Below are 16,860 nucleotides of genomic sequence, written 5' to 3'. Positions count from 1 at the left end.
ATTTGAAGTCAGAGGATCTAAGTTTCAAGTTAGTACTATCATTTGTAAGCTGAGTGATTTGGGGCAGGTTCACTATTTTTTATATACAGAATAGCAATCACCACAAAAAGTCAACTAGAACTTCCAATTTCCAAGATCCAACATGTAAAGAGTGTAGAAGTTGTTACTCCTCTCCCTGCAACAACAACAGCAAAAAAAGCTGACAAATAAAATTCAATAATTTTCTTGAACCTATCAGAAAATTGAGGTCATAAAGCAAATTACCACCCTGATATCTGTAGAGACAGCTGAATACAGAGACTCACAGTTAAGATCTGCTCACTGAAAAGGGGGTGAAGGAAGGGTGGGAGTTATAAACTTGCAGAACACTTTAATGGCAATATTGATGAATAGCTGTAGGTTGAGTGTGAACTAGCATGAAAGTGAGAGACTCCTGAGAGCTACAGGGATCCCCAAACTTTAGTGGACTTTGCCTCCAGGAACTTTATGAGTTTCTCACAGCAGTAATCACTGCCAGTTGCTGGATTGTGCCTGTAGTCTCTGTATTACACATTTATATCATGAAATAGATGCTCATTTTCAATTAAGGTTGAGGAAAAAGTGTGGTGCCTAATTTCCAATGAGAATCAACCAAAATTCCAATCTACACCTGAATACTGTTAATTCAGTTTATACTAATCTATTTTTTATTGTAGACAAAGATGTAATAAATGCATTTATGCACATATTTCTTTGTTTATTTTGAATTATTTTCTTGGGATAAATTCCTCAAAGCAGAATAATGGGACACAAGACCTCACTGTATTTATAGCTATTGTTCTTTATTACTATATACTGTTCCAAAAGAATTGCATTAATTTACAGAACCATTAAGAATGAGTACATAATTTCAACATTTGACAACAGTTATTATAAAAAAACTATACATTTTCTTATTTTAGTAGATTGTTTTAGAGACTGAGATTTAATCACGTGAGTATTTCCCCTTCCCATACTTTACCATCACATCAGTAAGACTCTAGTAAAAAAAATAGTACATTACAGTTGGAAGAGCTACAAGGCTTAAACTCTATTTAAGGAATTGTTCTTGGGAAAGTTAAAAGACAACAGGGAAGACAATAACAGGGTCATTAGATGCATTTGACATCTGCAGCTATCACAAACATTAAACACAGTTCAAAAACTCCTAGCCAAGTTAATATAAACATCACACTAAAGACCTTTTAATCTCATTTTCTATTACTTGATACATGTTTGGCTTTCAACCAAAGAAAATATTACAAGGCATACTAAAAGGCAAGAAAAAATACAGTCTACAGAGATAAAGTACCATCAGAATCAATCAGTTTAGACACAGATTTTTTTTAGCTACATTTAAACTCTTTTTTTAATTTTATTTTTATATTCCCCATACAATTGCAACCCCCTTATTTTGACCTCAATCCCTTCTTTCCCCGACCCCCACCCCCCATAGAGTGTCTCTGGTTCATAGTTGTTTGTTGATTTTGATTTTTACTTTCTTATAGTTATTCTTTTTCCTGGTCCCTTATTTAAGTTTTCTAGATTCCTGCTATGAGTGAGACCATCCGGTATTTTTCTTTTTCTTTTTGGCTTATTTCGCTGAGCATGATCCCTTCCAGCGCCATCCATGTTGCTGCAAATTGCATGTGCTTATCTTTTTTGAATGCTGAGTAATATTCCATTGTGTATATGTACCACATCTTCTTGATCCAGTCATCTATTTTTGGGCACTTGGGTTGTTTCCAAAGCTTAGCTATTGTAAATAGTGCTGCTATAAACATAGGGGTGAAGGTGCTCTTTGGAATTGATGTTTCTGTGTCCTTTGGGTGAATAGCTAGGAGTGGAATTGCTGAATCATATGGAAGCTTTATGTTTTTTTTAATTATCTGGTGATATATTTAAAATAACTATAATTAATATGCTAAGGACTCTACTGGGAAAAGTAGACAACATACAAGAATAGATGTAAGCAGAGAAATAAAAATTCTAAGAAAAAATGAAAAAGAAATGTTTCATTTAGATTATCCAAGAACTGTGAGAATTTTCCAAAACTAATGACAGACATCAAATCACAGCAAATACTAAACAAGATAAATACCAAAACTCTAAACCTAAAAAAATCATACTTAAACTGCAAAAACCAAAGTCAAGAGAAAATCTGGAAAGAATGCAGAGAAAAAAGAATAAATAACTTACCTACAGAGGAATAAGGATGAAACTTATAATGGATTTCTTTTTTTTTTTTTTAAGATTTATTTATTTATTTATACAAGTACTGGATACAGTCAGAAGCGTAGGAGGGTGAGAGGATTTACCAGAGCCAGAGCAGGGAACAGAACAGGCAGACCAACGAAATACACTGCTGAGGGGAGCAGTGGGCAGCAGAAGAGGTCTGCGTACCATGAGGGACCCTCACACTGGCGGCCGGGGATCGAACCTCAGCGCTGCAGAGGCTGCAGGCAGCTTCACAACCCAGCGCTCAACCGCTATGCCACGGGTGAGGCCCTATAGTGGATTTCTTATCACAAACCATATAGACAAGACGTGAATGAAGTGAAATATTTAAAGAATTGAAAAGAAAGAGCCAATTAGGATTATTGATAGCATAGTCACACATATTTGTCAAAATCTATGGAACTGTATCTTAAAGTGGATTATTTTATTTTATATAAATTATAATGCCTCCATAAATTGTTTTAAGACTACTTAAATCTACCATAAGCCAGTTTCCAAATAAGTACTTGGGAATTTAAAACCAAAGGGGGATAAAGCAGAGCCCTATCTCCTAGGTTTTAAAAGATAAAAGACAGCCATAGGGTAGAAGGAATACAGTGTGTTGAGTAGCCTAAGAAAATTATATGAACAGAGCTATAAGAGAACCAAAGGATCAGAACTCTGAAATTCCTGACAAAATCTGTAAAGGAAGTGACAGATTAGATTAGCGGATTAGAAAATAAGTGGGAGTTAGTAAAATGTTTTTCTATGGCCATGAACACTGTTGTCTCCCATTATCCTTGCAACTTGATAGCCTGAGTCATGACTTCCCTGCATAGCCAGTTCACTCTTCACCAAGATGCTTTCTGCTGTGGAGAAAATTTTGGAATTTCTAGTTTTGGAAATTTTCTAGTTCAGGTAGATAACTAGGCTTATTGCTGCTTTGCAATTTATTATTTTGCATCCTTAGAGTTTGTAATCTTTTTCACATCGAATTTGAGATGTCAAAAATGTAGTCAAATTTCAGTCTATAATGTTGCTATGATTTAGACTTCTTCTCAAGGAGAACAAAATTATATGCAGAAAAAGTTAGGTTATCAGAAAGACTCAGAGGCCATTTTTCACTTTGTTCAAGTTCTGTGTGTGGGCATGAAATGTATCATACAGTGTTAGTATTATTGTTTTCTAAATGTCTGATGAATGCTAGGACTAAAAATTGGAAAACTAAAATACAAAGTATTTGTTTTATACACACATATATATACACATATGTATATATATATATATATGTGCATTTTGAACATGTGTTAAATAACTTATTCATTCAATCAGGGAACCAGGTAGATATCAGAATTAGTCTAAAGGAAAATCCAAAAGCACAAATTTCTATGGAGCACAGGGACATAATTTCAAATGGGAGCAAAACTGCTTTTCTTCCAGAGACTAGGAAATCAAATAAAACTCTTCCACCCAAACAGGATGTCATGTCCCTCAGCTTGAAAAGAGATGTCAAGTAGTTCAAAGATTATAAAAGACAACTATCTCAAACCTAGAAGGATATGCTGTATAGATATTGTGTAGTTTTCCATAGAAACACATATAAATTTTTTCTATAATCTATTCTTCTGGATGCTTTTACATAGCATCTGTTCACGTCTCCTGTAGACCCCACAAATGTTTAATTGCTTTTTTTCCCAGTTATGTTTACTGAGATATAGTTGGTTTGCATCATTGTATCTGCTTTGGGGGTTATAGGTCCAAACCTCTACAAATTTATATCTTCGTACCATACCCACAATCAAAACCCCAATAATCCTCCATCATGCTCCCCTTCCCTATTTTTTTTTAAAGCAATCCTCCTGTAAAATTGGTTCCTACCTATTCCTCCCTGCAACGACCCTTCTATTCACCTCTCTAGTCATGGAGCCCAGCCTTGGTAATTCTTCCAGCTCTGGCAAGATTTCATTTTCTATAAAACTGGGGCAGTTTAACTTCAAAGCACATCATTACAAGGGACCCATTCAAGTCCCTGAAAGAGCAAAAGCTTTAAGCCCCACAAAATCTGGATTTTCCTTGAGCCTGTGTCATGTGACACAAATATACCTTAAGCTGGGCTCCCTGACCTATCCAGAGGGAGAGAATGAGAAGGGGACAAACACAGACCTTTATTCCCACCTACTAATGAGCACTGTACCCATTAGCTCTGAACAAAACTTAATAATCTTGAAACACACAATTTTAAATGTTAAGCCTAATTAAACCAATTACACCACTACTTTTTATTTTGCGTGTTACCGGGGACACATACAAGAACTATAAGTTATGACTCTCATTAGAGGAAGAACAAAATAAGCATTTATGGGTTATAATTAAAATTTGCCTTCCAAATATGATGCTTTTTGGTTTTCACTAAAAATAGTGAATGTTTAAACTACAGAAGGAAATATTTAAATTTCCAAATAATTCAAAAGAAACTGATGCAAAAGTGGTACCATTTTATGTTTTACAGCTTTTGATTCCTCACCATTTACCCAGAGTTCCAGTAAAACAAAATGAAAGTAAATAATAAATATGAACAAGCTTTGAAAAAGGAAAATATTTCTCTTAAATATCAGTTATTATTATTATGCTGTTGCCATAAGAACACTAGCCCTGGAGAGTCTGTATAGACCACAGAATATTTAATACATAAAATTGAAAATATTCATTGCTTTCAGTTCTCCCAGGGTTGGGAATACCAGAAGTTGTTCAAAGCTTTTAAAAATCAAACCCTAAAATACTTCCTTGTGAAATGGTTTAAAAAAAAAAACAAAGGCACTTGGAGAAGCTGAATTTCACCTGGACCTTGCATAGCACACTCAGACAAAAATAAGCCTTCATCTTCCTCCAAAACACTCTGCAAAATGCCTACAACTGCTTAGTTACTACCGAGGGAGGATGTCTCCTTCTATTTTGGTGGTCCTACAGCTTTCTCTCCCTAATTAGAGCCTCCATATTGTCTGGCCATCTGCTTCTGGGTTCTGCCCAAGTCGTGGTGTTGGAAGGGGTATTTTATGATCTCATCCGTGGGAGGATAATTTCACATTAACCTGATCAGGACAAAATGACTTTGGGGAAGATACAGACCCCTATGTGGCTTCCTGTGTAAAAGCTGAATATGCCCCCTGGCTACAGAGGGCAAGGGGTTCCTGTTTGCTCATCTCACAGTCAAGTGAGATGAAAAAAACACATGCAGAACAAATACTACTTCCTTTCTCAACCACTTAGTTTATTACTGATTGAATGAATCATTTGTATTTTCCTCCTGAATAGCTGCCTTCTCCTAACATTGTGTCATGATGGCTTGTAAGTAGACCCTTATTTGGTAGTCACCAGCCCAGACTAACCTTATGACCCCAACTTCTTGTGTTTCCATAGTCAATCAAACACTGTAGTATTAAGTCTATACAGATAAACTTCAACAATACCTCTCATCTCTATACAAACATTATTCTCCTAGCAAGTCTATTTGCCTACCATTGAATCTGGGATGGATTTGGCTGGCCCTGACCAAAAATATGGAAAAAGTGATACTGTGCTATTCTTTTGGGGCCTGAGCCTCCAAAGGCCTGAGAGTATCTTCATTCTTTTGGATCCTAAGTGCCATGGAAAGAAGTCCAACCTATTCTACTCCAAAGAGGAGAGGCCATGAATATAGGCTATGGAGGCAACACCATATGGAAGGAGAGGCCACACAAAAAAACCTGAGAACCCAGACATATGTATGAAGCCAGGTGACACCATGAACAAGAGAGGACCAGCCAGTCTTTTCAGCTGTCCTTGATAAAGTGCCAGACTTGTGATGAAACCCTCCTAAAACTACCTAGAGCCCTCCAGCCCCTGCTAACTATGACAGTACTAGGAGAAAAAAAGGTTCTCCCCATCAAATGCATCTGAGTTTCTTACTTACAGATTTGTGAGCAAAATGGTTATTGCTGTGAGCCTGTAAGTTGGTGGGGGGAAGGAGGAGGTGACTTGGTTACACATTTGTACATAACAGATAACGAAATACTGTGATATTAATTATAATAATGGTTCCCAGACCCCCAAAGAATCATGTTACCCTGCAGCCATGCCCCCTTGCACTATAATATTGTTGCATCTTCCATCAAGAGGTAGAGGTCCATGACTTACTTGAACCAAAGAATGTGGCAGGAGAAACTGTGCACATCGCAGAGTATAGACCACAAGAGATACTGCAACTTCAATTCTCACACTTTTGGAAAGCGGAGATCACTACGTTGGAAAAGACCTTTTCTAAATTAGCGGAAGGTGAACAGCCACATGGAGGAGAGCCAAAGCAGCCCTTCTAATAGCCAACACCACCCGGCAGAAATGTGAGTGAGGCCATCAAGAATATTTCCCAGCCAACCATGGTAAACACGTGAATAATGTCAGGCAAGGCTCCCCAGGTTGCCACCTCAGGGAATCATGAGAAATAACTAGTTGTTTTAAGCCGTGGAGTTTTGGAGTGGCATTCTGCTTAGTAAAGGATAATTAGGAAAAAACAATTCATCCATCCAATCCAGACTTATTTGTCTGATCTGGTTCCCAAACTCTCTCCACTCCAACAATAAGTCCAAGAGTGCAGCACAGCCTGATGGTATAGCTAACCTTCTGATTCTATGTGACTGCTGGAAATGTAGAGCAATGGTCAGGATCATGGGGTCTCAAAGTGCACTACCTGCAGTTAATTAGAGCTCTGCTACTGGCAAGATTAGCAACTAAGGCAAGTTTCCTTATTTGTTAAATAGAGATAATAGTACCTTGTGGGGTTGTTGCAAGCATTCAATGAGATAATTTACATAGAATATATTCAGCAAATGTTAGAGAACCTATTTCTCAAAAGGATGAGATAAGTTTTTATGGAAAGCTCTTACAAGTTTTTAAATGAAGTCATATCCTTTAAAAATCTTTTTATAAAAATGAAACTGAGAATGAAAAGCCCACATTCCATAGCCCTCCAAACCTTCTTCAGGGAGTTGTCGTGGTAGTACTTTAAGAATTATAGAGGAAATGGCATAGGGCAGTTTTTATGGCATAAATCTGTAGGAGAGAGTACTTCTAACTGATAATTTAATATATTCTTGGGTAAAACGTTAAGTTCTACTTTTAAAAAAATGCTACTCCCAGTTACTTCTAAAACTAGGATTCTTAGAACTTCAGACTTCATGTCAATATGAAGATAGGCATCTAAAACACTTGTTTTATCCTGATGCTGTACACAGACATGTTAATAAACTAGAGAAAATACATCAAAATGGCACTAGTGCTCAGTTCCATTGACTACAGCAAGAAGTTTCACTGAGGTATTATGCCAGTAGAGTCACAGAAAGGGAATTAATCAAGTCTAAAAATTAGAACAAAATCATTGAAGGTTGAAAATTTGATGGCAAGACATTATGTCTATGCATCATAAATTTGTACACTGGGAATAATGGGACAAATAAAGGTAAATAGTCCAATTTCTTGGATTTATAGAGCAAATAATTTATTTTAATTGGATTTTGGGTTTTCACCTTGAGTATTGTTTCATACAATTGAGTAACCAACAAAATTGTCAAGATGGTACATTCAGAATGAAATATTGTTTTGATGAGAATAAGAAGAGAATTTTCTAGAGTCAGAGATCACACCACAACTCTGGAATGACTTTAATAATCAGCACAGAAAATACTAAGAAAAGTATACTCTTTAGCTATCTTAGTTCAGATAGAACAAGATACCAGACTGGGTGTCTTAAGCACCAGACATTTGTCAGTTCTGGAAGCTGGTAAGTAAGTCCAAGATTAAGTGTCATACAACTTAGTTCTTGATGAGATCCCAAGACAAAGGTAAGGAGAGAGGAAGGATGAACTCTCTTCTCATAAGGGCACTAATCCCAACATAAGGCCTTGACTCTCATGACTTAATCTCCTACAGGCCCCATCTCCAAATACCATCAAATTGGGGATCAGAATTTCAACATATGAATTTTCAGGGGACACAAACATTTAGTTTATAGTATTAATTGAAATTTTACTATGGCAGGTTATACTTTCTAAAAATGGCCATGATGTTATTTCTTATCCCATGTTCTTCTGAAAGAACTTGCTATTCTTTCACAAAGAGAAGGAAGCTGTCTCTTCCCCTCTTGAACCTGAGGAGGCCTTTGCGAATGCCTCAAATAACACATTAATGATTTTTAACCAGTAGTGTTCTGTTTTTTACATTACATTTGACAATATCTGGAGACATTTTTGGTTGTCAAAATTGGTGGGAAGAGCGCTAGAACTGTTAAACATCCTACTACACACAGAACAGTTCACAATAAAGAAGTCTGTCTATGAGCCAAGGAGCCAAAATATCACTAGCGTGGAGTTTAAACAACTCCGTAATAAAGAATAACACTTGATGACTCTGTGGACAATGACAACCTCTGCCTAGCACACTTTCTGGTTTGCCTCAGCCAAACCGCTTCCCCTAACACTGTGTGATGCAGGTTTCATTCAAACCTTCTTAGTCCTGTCCTAATTGCAGATTCATGAAACAAATGAGAAGATTTATTTTAATTGACTAATTTTGGAGATGATTTGTTACATAGTAAAAAAAAAAAAACACCTCATTTATCTACCCACCCATCACTCCACCAATCATCCATCCATCCATCCATCCAGCATCCATCCAGCATTCATCCATTCATCATCATGAGTTGCAAAGAATAGCATCTGTATAAATAATATTACGTATGTAATGAAACATTTCTGTAGTTTATTCTCAAATGCATTATTACATAGTAAAGTGAGTAAAGTGGGGAGTCTGAGTGGCAATGGGCCCTTCCAACAGACCCTTCCTTCAGGTACAGTGGATTAGTGGCCATTACAGAGTTACTGGTTATTCTGACATAAAGAAATTCTGTCATTTTTAAACTAGCGAAAATAACACAATAAATATATATTTGAACTCTATAGCCAGAACATAAAAGAACATAATTATTGATCCTTTCATAACTCTTCTAAAATAAATGTAAAGTTCGGATGTATGCCACAGGGTAAGAACATTATTCTTAAAGAATCAATGCATATATAGCTCTAGTTTTATAAGAAAATGCTATAAGTAGAAAATTGCCCAACAGACAAATTAATGAAAGAAATTTTTTAAATTTTTTTATTCTACCCTTAATCTCTATATTATATAACATGTCAATAGCTATACCAAGATACTTTCATCTGGCCATAGTCATACTAAGTAAAATAATGATGGCAACTGGAATGTTTTTAAAATTAGTTGGTGTCTTCGAACTTCTAAGATGTTTCTAATCAACATTACCACCTTTTATATTACTGGGTTTTGAATTTTATATATCTTTTGAGATTATTACTTTTTTCACATGGTTAATATTTTAGAATCATAGCACAGTAAAGAATACTATTTTGTTTTCACCTCATTCTTACAAAAGTGTGTCATATTTTTGCTAAAAGTACTATTTGGAATGAGGTTGGGTGGATAATGGATGATGGATGGATGGATGGATGGGTTGGGGGGAGAAGAGGAGAGGATGCTGTCTGGAAAAAAAAATAATCCAACTTATTTAATCACTCCAATTTTATTAAATTTATCAAAGATATTTTGATAATGTGACCCCAGTCTCTGCATGAACTGAAATACCTTTCTCTTCCCTCATCTTCTCTGCTCCAGTCAAGGGTCCTCATTTATCTCGACTTACTAGCTTCAGATCAAACGACATGGCAATTGACCCTTGACAATGCAAGAAGGTTGATAAATGTATCCATTGCCTTGTTAGAATTGTCTGTCTGATTCTGGTTGTGTAGCATCCCCATAATTCTTCTGGGGTCTCTTCGCCTTGGTGTGTCACCATCTTGACACCTTGTACCTGTAAATCACAGTGTTCCTGTCTGTTGTTTGATGCTAGTCTGCCAGTGTTCATATAATCTTTGATTGTGTTTTCCTGCTTTTCTGATAGATCATGGGAAAACATCTGTCGACTGTACAATGCTGATTTCTTGTCCAGTCTGTTAGCATTCTCACCCTTCTTACATACAATAGCTCTCTAACATCCATCTTTTTTTTTTAAGATTTATTTATTTTTATACAAGAACTGGGGTAGAGGCCAGAGGCACGGGAGGGTGAGAGGATTCACCAGAGACAGAGTGGGGAGCAGAACAGGCAGAAGGACCAAAATACACTGCTGAGGGGAGCAGCGGGCAAGACAGGAGAGGTCTGCCGCTCCATGTGGGCATCTCCCTGGCTGGCCGGGAATCGAACCCATGCTGCAGAGGCTGCGGACAACTTCACAGCGCTGCACTCAATCCGCTGCACCACCAAGGAGGCCCTTCTTCTACAAGTGACACTTTCTGTCACCTGTACTGAACTGGTTTAGTTTATATAAGTCACTTTAGAACAGCACTCAAGAAATATATGGTGAAGGGTCAGTCTCTTTTTTATTTGCAATCTGCAGACTGGACTATACAGTCCTACAGTGAACAACTGCAGCTCCCATTATATGCCCTTGAGACTTACAGTGCTAATTTCAACAACTCCTGAACATGCCTAACCCCTCTCAACAAGACATGACTGCTAATTATATGTTTGGGTGTCCCAGCAATAATTAACTGACATAAAAATTTCTAAATACTTAATCTCAGCTTTTTCATTAGTGGACCAGTAATCAATAGTTCACAGACCAGCACCAGTTGCAAACCACATTCTGAGTAGGTAGTATGGATCTAGAAAATTCACTTAACTTCCTGAGAATACTACTTGATGATGGTAGTAAATGTAGGACATGTAAATGTTCTCAGTGGAACATTTAATTTATGTATGTTGCGATTCTAAGGAATCACTTTAAAAATAAAGAGTAATGATTTGACCTCAGTGCACATAGCTCTTCACTTGTTAACTACATGGCTTCAAGTAGATTAGTTAACTTTCTGAGCCTCACTTTTCCTCACTTGGAATATGTGAATAATATATTGCAGTAATTCTGTGAAGATTAGCATAATGACTTTGTACAGCATTCAGCAGAGTGCCTGCAATGTAGCAATGAGGAATAAATTGCTGCTTCCATTATTTTTAAGTTGCAAAGGCTCTCTCACAATTAGGATTATAATTAGGGTTGTTTTCCAATTCTTATGCCCATTTTTCCTGAAAAATATTGATAGTCCAGACTGGTATAGATGATTTGACCAAACTACTGAAAACTGAAAGCACATATTTTTAAGTCAAAGTGTCTCAGATCAGTTCATCTGTATGTTTTACTACATCTGTATGTTTACTAACTTGTTTGATTTGCCCAAAGTCCATAGATGTGGCCTATATATACATTTTAATTGTTGGGAGAAAAAAAATCACCATATGCTATGAGTTTCATTGAATACTCATGCTGATAAAGTTAGAGATGCAATTTCTCAGGGGCATGTTTGTAACAAAAAACCTTGAGGGATAAGGTAACGTCTCCCCCCAAACAAAAAGAAGACTTGCTTACTTCTCATTGGAAAAGCAATGGAATCCCCAAGTTTCCTCCAAGCAATACAAGACACTGTACCATAGCACCCGCCTGGACCCCTCTGAGTGGGACTTGAGGGGAGGGAAATATTATGTTCACACTTGCTGTGCTTAAGAATAAAGACTTTTGTCTTGAATCTAAGACTGTCCTGTCTTTTGCCAGCATCTATGAAACATTAATAGGCTAACTGGTTAGAAATGTAAACTCTCAAACCCTTGGCAGTTTTTTAGAGAGGTAAACTACAATAATAGCTAGAGATGAAGCAGTCAATAGTGTAGGGGAGAAAGGGCACATAGAAACACAAAAACTACTTCTATCACTTAATTCTCAAACAAAAAAAAAATATGTACTTCTGATATAATGAAGGGAATTTTCTAGATTCAAACCCTTGGACCTGCAGGAGTAGCAGGGGTCACGCCACTCCATTGGCTACTCTTCCTACTATTGTCAAGAACATGAAAGAAGAGTTCTGTGCAACCAAAGCAGTTGATCAAAACCTGTTGTGTCAAAGCTTCTGAAACATGGAAAATTTCTTGAAGAACAGTTTTTTAAAAATTACACTTAAGTTTTCATTGTAGTACCAGATGCTACAAGAAGGTTTTGCTTGGTTAAGATTTTGGCATACGTGCAGTAATAATAGTAAATTGGTATAATATAATCATCATTTGTTATTTCATAAAATAAAAAGGAACACTGATTTTATTAACATTTTCATTTAATAAGATTAAAGGCATTGTAAAAATAATATAGTTATTAAGCAACAGACTATTCATTTGACTGCCCTAAAATTCTGTCGGTTTTCGACTAACATGAGACAAATTTTCCACAAGAAGATTACAAACTTATTTCAATATGAGAATAACCACAAAAATAAAATTTAAGCTATATCCTGCTTAAAAAATAGATAATGTATGACCATGCGAGTTTTCAAAACAAATAAATTAGGGGATGACTGAATCACAAAATTCTTAGATTTAAAAATGCATTACTTTAAATCAGTGTTTTTCAACTGAGGGCAATTTCCTTTTCAGGGACATTTGGCAATATCTGGACACATACTTTGCTGTTACAGCTTGGGGTGGGGAAATAGAGTGTTACTGGCTTTCTATGGGTAGAGGACATGGCTGCTATAAATACCCTGGAGTATTCAGGGTGGGGGGTAGCCTCCCCCAACAACGAATTATCTGACCCCAATGGCAACAGTCCCAGGAATGAGAAACCCTACTTTAAATGGAAACTGTGTGTATGTCAGTATTTGAAATTGGTAAGTTGAACAATCCCCAATAATGACTTAATCAAAACCCACCTACTTTTTTATTGCATCTTTCTTTTAAATTATATTTAATGTGGATAATTTCATCCTGACCTTTGATGAAAATGTAGACAGTTTGCAACTTCTCTCTTCTTAACTCTTTGGTTCTATAGTCAGTTTAATTGACAAACGCAGACTGAATACCATAATTAGAATGTTCAGTACAGAACAGAAAGGAGTAAAACTATGAATTAATTTAATGTCAAATCTTTACTTTTCCCCCCAGTTTGAGCCTAGTTCAGAATGGTAAGACTGGAATTGGGGTGGAGGTGGGAACTGGCTGGTATCAGGTTTTCTATTCCCTTACCACATTTTACTCACCCAGGGCTGGCACAGAGGAAGAGAAGAACAGGAAAGTAGGAAAGGTCTTACTTGTAGTATGACTGTCCTCAGCTTATTAATCACATGCCCAGCCTGGCAGATTTAGAAATGACACTCTGTCCTAGAGATTTTATGGGCTCTTCAGAGGCTTCTACTTAGTCTTTTATTGTTAATAATTTGCCTGACCTGTGTCTCAGGTCCCTGGCACAAAACTTTTAAAAGCCCTTGTAATTTCCAAAAATAGTAATATCTTTGTCATAATAATGACTATAAGGAAAGAGACCCTTATGCTGGAGACAATCACCAGGAACACCAGTCATGTGATTAGAGGGTTAGGACTTTGGACAGCCAGACCTATGAAGAGGTGAGGGGGCCTGGGAAATAAGCTCAATCACATGTTAATGATTTAATCAATCATGCTTATATATTGAGACCCCAATAAAAACTGGACAAGGAGGCTTAATGGAACTTCCTGATTGGTGAATTCACTGATATGCCAAGAGAGTAATATGTCTTGACTCAACAGAAAAAAAGGCATGGACGCTCTGCCTTCTTTCTCAGACCCCACACTATGTATAACCATAATAATAAAACTGTAATCATAAGCATAGTACTTTTCTAAGTTCTATGAGCATTACAGCAAATAATCAACAGAGAAGGCAGTGGAAACCCCCAAATTTATAGCCAGTCAGGTCCATAGCAGATAAGTCCCACCAACATATATTGCCCCCAATTAGCTTTTACATGTTCTATTCTCAAATATAGACAAAGATTATGAGGCAAGGAGAGCATTTAATCTTAAAGAGAGAATCTAAAAACAAACAAGCAAAAATCCAAAGAACTCAGAGAGGGAAACAGAAGTAATTAGAGTAGGGACAAACTATAATGTATAACTTGAGAATGATAAAAGAAAATATGACATCTGTGAAACAATGATGGTACATGATTTTTAAAAGAAACATTCTGATTAAAAAGAGTTATTCTATGTTAAAAGATAAGTCAACAGAAATAAGATTTCAAAGAAATATTTAAATTGAGATTATTTTCCAAAAATTGAAAACAAAAAGTTACTAATATTGAGAGAGTGGATTTTTAAATTTTATTTATTATTTTCCCCCACCCCACCCCCAGATTTTTAAGTTTGAAATAATTAGCTATTGGAAATTCCAGAAGAGAAAACAGAAAAATACAGATGGAAAGAAATTACCAGAAATAATATAATTTATCAAACATAAGAGATAGAATTAAATGACATTCCAGATTAAAAGTAATCACCAAGGACTCAATATAATAAATAGAAACATAAAAACATCTAGTGAGGGTATCAAGAAATTTCATAGTAACTAGCAGTAACTGGAAAATTGTGAAGCCCACCAGACAGAAAAAAAAAAAAAGTTTACAAACAAAAGATTAAAAATCCTAATTGCATCAGATCTCTCTATGGTATTCCTGAAAGCTAAAAGACAGTGGAGTGACATCTTCCAATCACACATTCTGTACCTGAACTGTTATCTCAGTAAGAAGTCAAAGGGAGGAATAGGTACACACAGTTGAAAAAGGAAGCAAAAAAGGAAGATTCAAAGTTCAAAGGGTTCTGGGTAGAACACCAATATTGTTCTCTACAAAACACAAGAGGGATTCTTCACGCTAGCAGAGGATAGTCTGCAGTTATCTTCTTGTAACTCAGAGGAAAGTCATTCTAAAAGAGTTATTAAAGATGTGGAATGGCACCTTCCTGGTGGCACAAGGGGTTAAAACACAACCTATAACGCTATCCACAGCCTCTGCATTACGAGTTCAATCCCCAGCCAGTCAGGGAGCTACCCACATGGCACAACAGACCTCTCCTGCCTCACCCGCTGCTCCCCTCAGCAGTGTACTTTGGTCCTTCTGCCTGCTCTGCTCCCCGCTCTGGCTCTGGTGAATTCTCTCACCCTCCCATGCTTCTGACTATACCCAGTGCTTGTATAAATAAATCTTAAAAAAAAAAAATCCATCATCATATAATCAAAACCACAATAAGATACCACCACACACTAGTGAGAATGGCACATATTTAAAAAAAAAAAAAACTGGCAAAAACAAATGCTGGCGAGGATGTGGAGAAAAAGGAACCCTTTTACCCTACTGGTGGGAAGGCAAGCTGGCACAACCACTGTGGAAAGCTATCTGGAGGTTCCTCAGTCTACTAAAAATGGAGCTACCATATGACCCATTGTAGGGTAAAGAAAATGTCAGGCTTTTCTGCCCTTCCAACATCAGGATAGATGATGGATTCTTGTCCTGAATGCATGCCTGATGGCGGGCACCTGGAATAGGGTGTGGGCATAGGTAGATGGGATTCAGCTGAGCTAAGACTGTGCTTTTAAGGGCGGCGTCTCGGGGACGCCAGCAGCAGCAGTACAAGCCGAAGCAGAAGCCGAAAGAGAAGCCGAGAAGCAGCAGAACGAACGCTAGAGAGCCCAGATAGAGTGAAGGCTTGCTGGGGGCTGGGAGGCCGGCCAGCCTCCCAGCCCCCCAGCCAGCACCCATGCCTGCCATATGCCTGGTGAACCCCAATAAAAAACCTGCAAAACTACTGAGGACTCTGACTCCTCCTTTACCCGGTCTGCATAGGATTAGAAAACCTGCACAATGGCCAGTCCCGCCCTTACACCCATCAATTCCACTCCTAGGAATCTACCCAAAGGACACAAAAACATTAATTGGAAAGGAAATCTGCACTTCTATGTTTATTGTAACACTATTTAAAATAGCTAAGATAGTGGAAACAACCTAGATGCCCAAAAACAGATGAATGGATCAAGAAGATGTGGTTTATATAAACAAAGAATACGATTCAGAAATCAAAAAAGATAAACTCATGGATGGAGCTGGAGAGATTATGCTCAGTGAAATAAGTCAGAAGAAAAAATAAAAATATTGGATGGTTTCACTTGTAGGAGGAGTATAGGGGAACCAAATAAGGGATGGGGGTGGGGGGAGAAAAAACTAGCAGAGAACTATAAATTGGAGACATTCAACAGGGGAAGGGGAGGGAAAGGGATTAAAACAGTGGCAGGAAGAGCACAAGAGACTATAGTGATGGTTCATGGGTGACTTGGTGGTGGGAATTTTACAGAGATTATACCTGAGAGGAGAAATCAAATAATGTACAAAAATGAACAATGATGCAAAATATATCTATGAAGATATGGAGCAAGGTAGCCGGAGAAATGGAAAGAACCTGGATCTATGCTGAGTCATTGATTGACCTAACTTGGAATTGACCTACACTAACCTTCTTATTATATAAAATATTCTTGTGACTTAAGCTATTCTAAATTGGGCTTGTTGTTATTTCCAACCAGAAGCATACTAAAATGATCCAGAGAGATGACTTATCAATGGTAGAAAAGAGATTGTCATAGGCAAACAAACAAACAAAAAAAAAATCAATCCTGACACA

This window comes from Talpa occidentalis, unplaced genomic scaffold (assembly GCF_014898055.3).
Source record: "Talpa occidentalis isolate TD23 unplaced genomic scaffold, MPIMG_talOcc4v2.1, whole genome shotgun sequence".
Taxonomy (NCBI): Eukaryota; Metazoa; Chordata; class Mammalia; order Eulipotyphla; family Talpidae; genus Talpa; species Talpa occidentalis.
Note: the sequence above shows the minus strand (reverse complement) of the source record.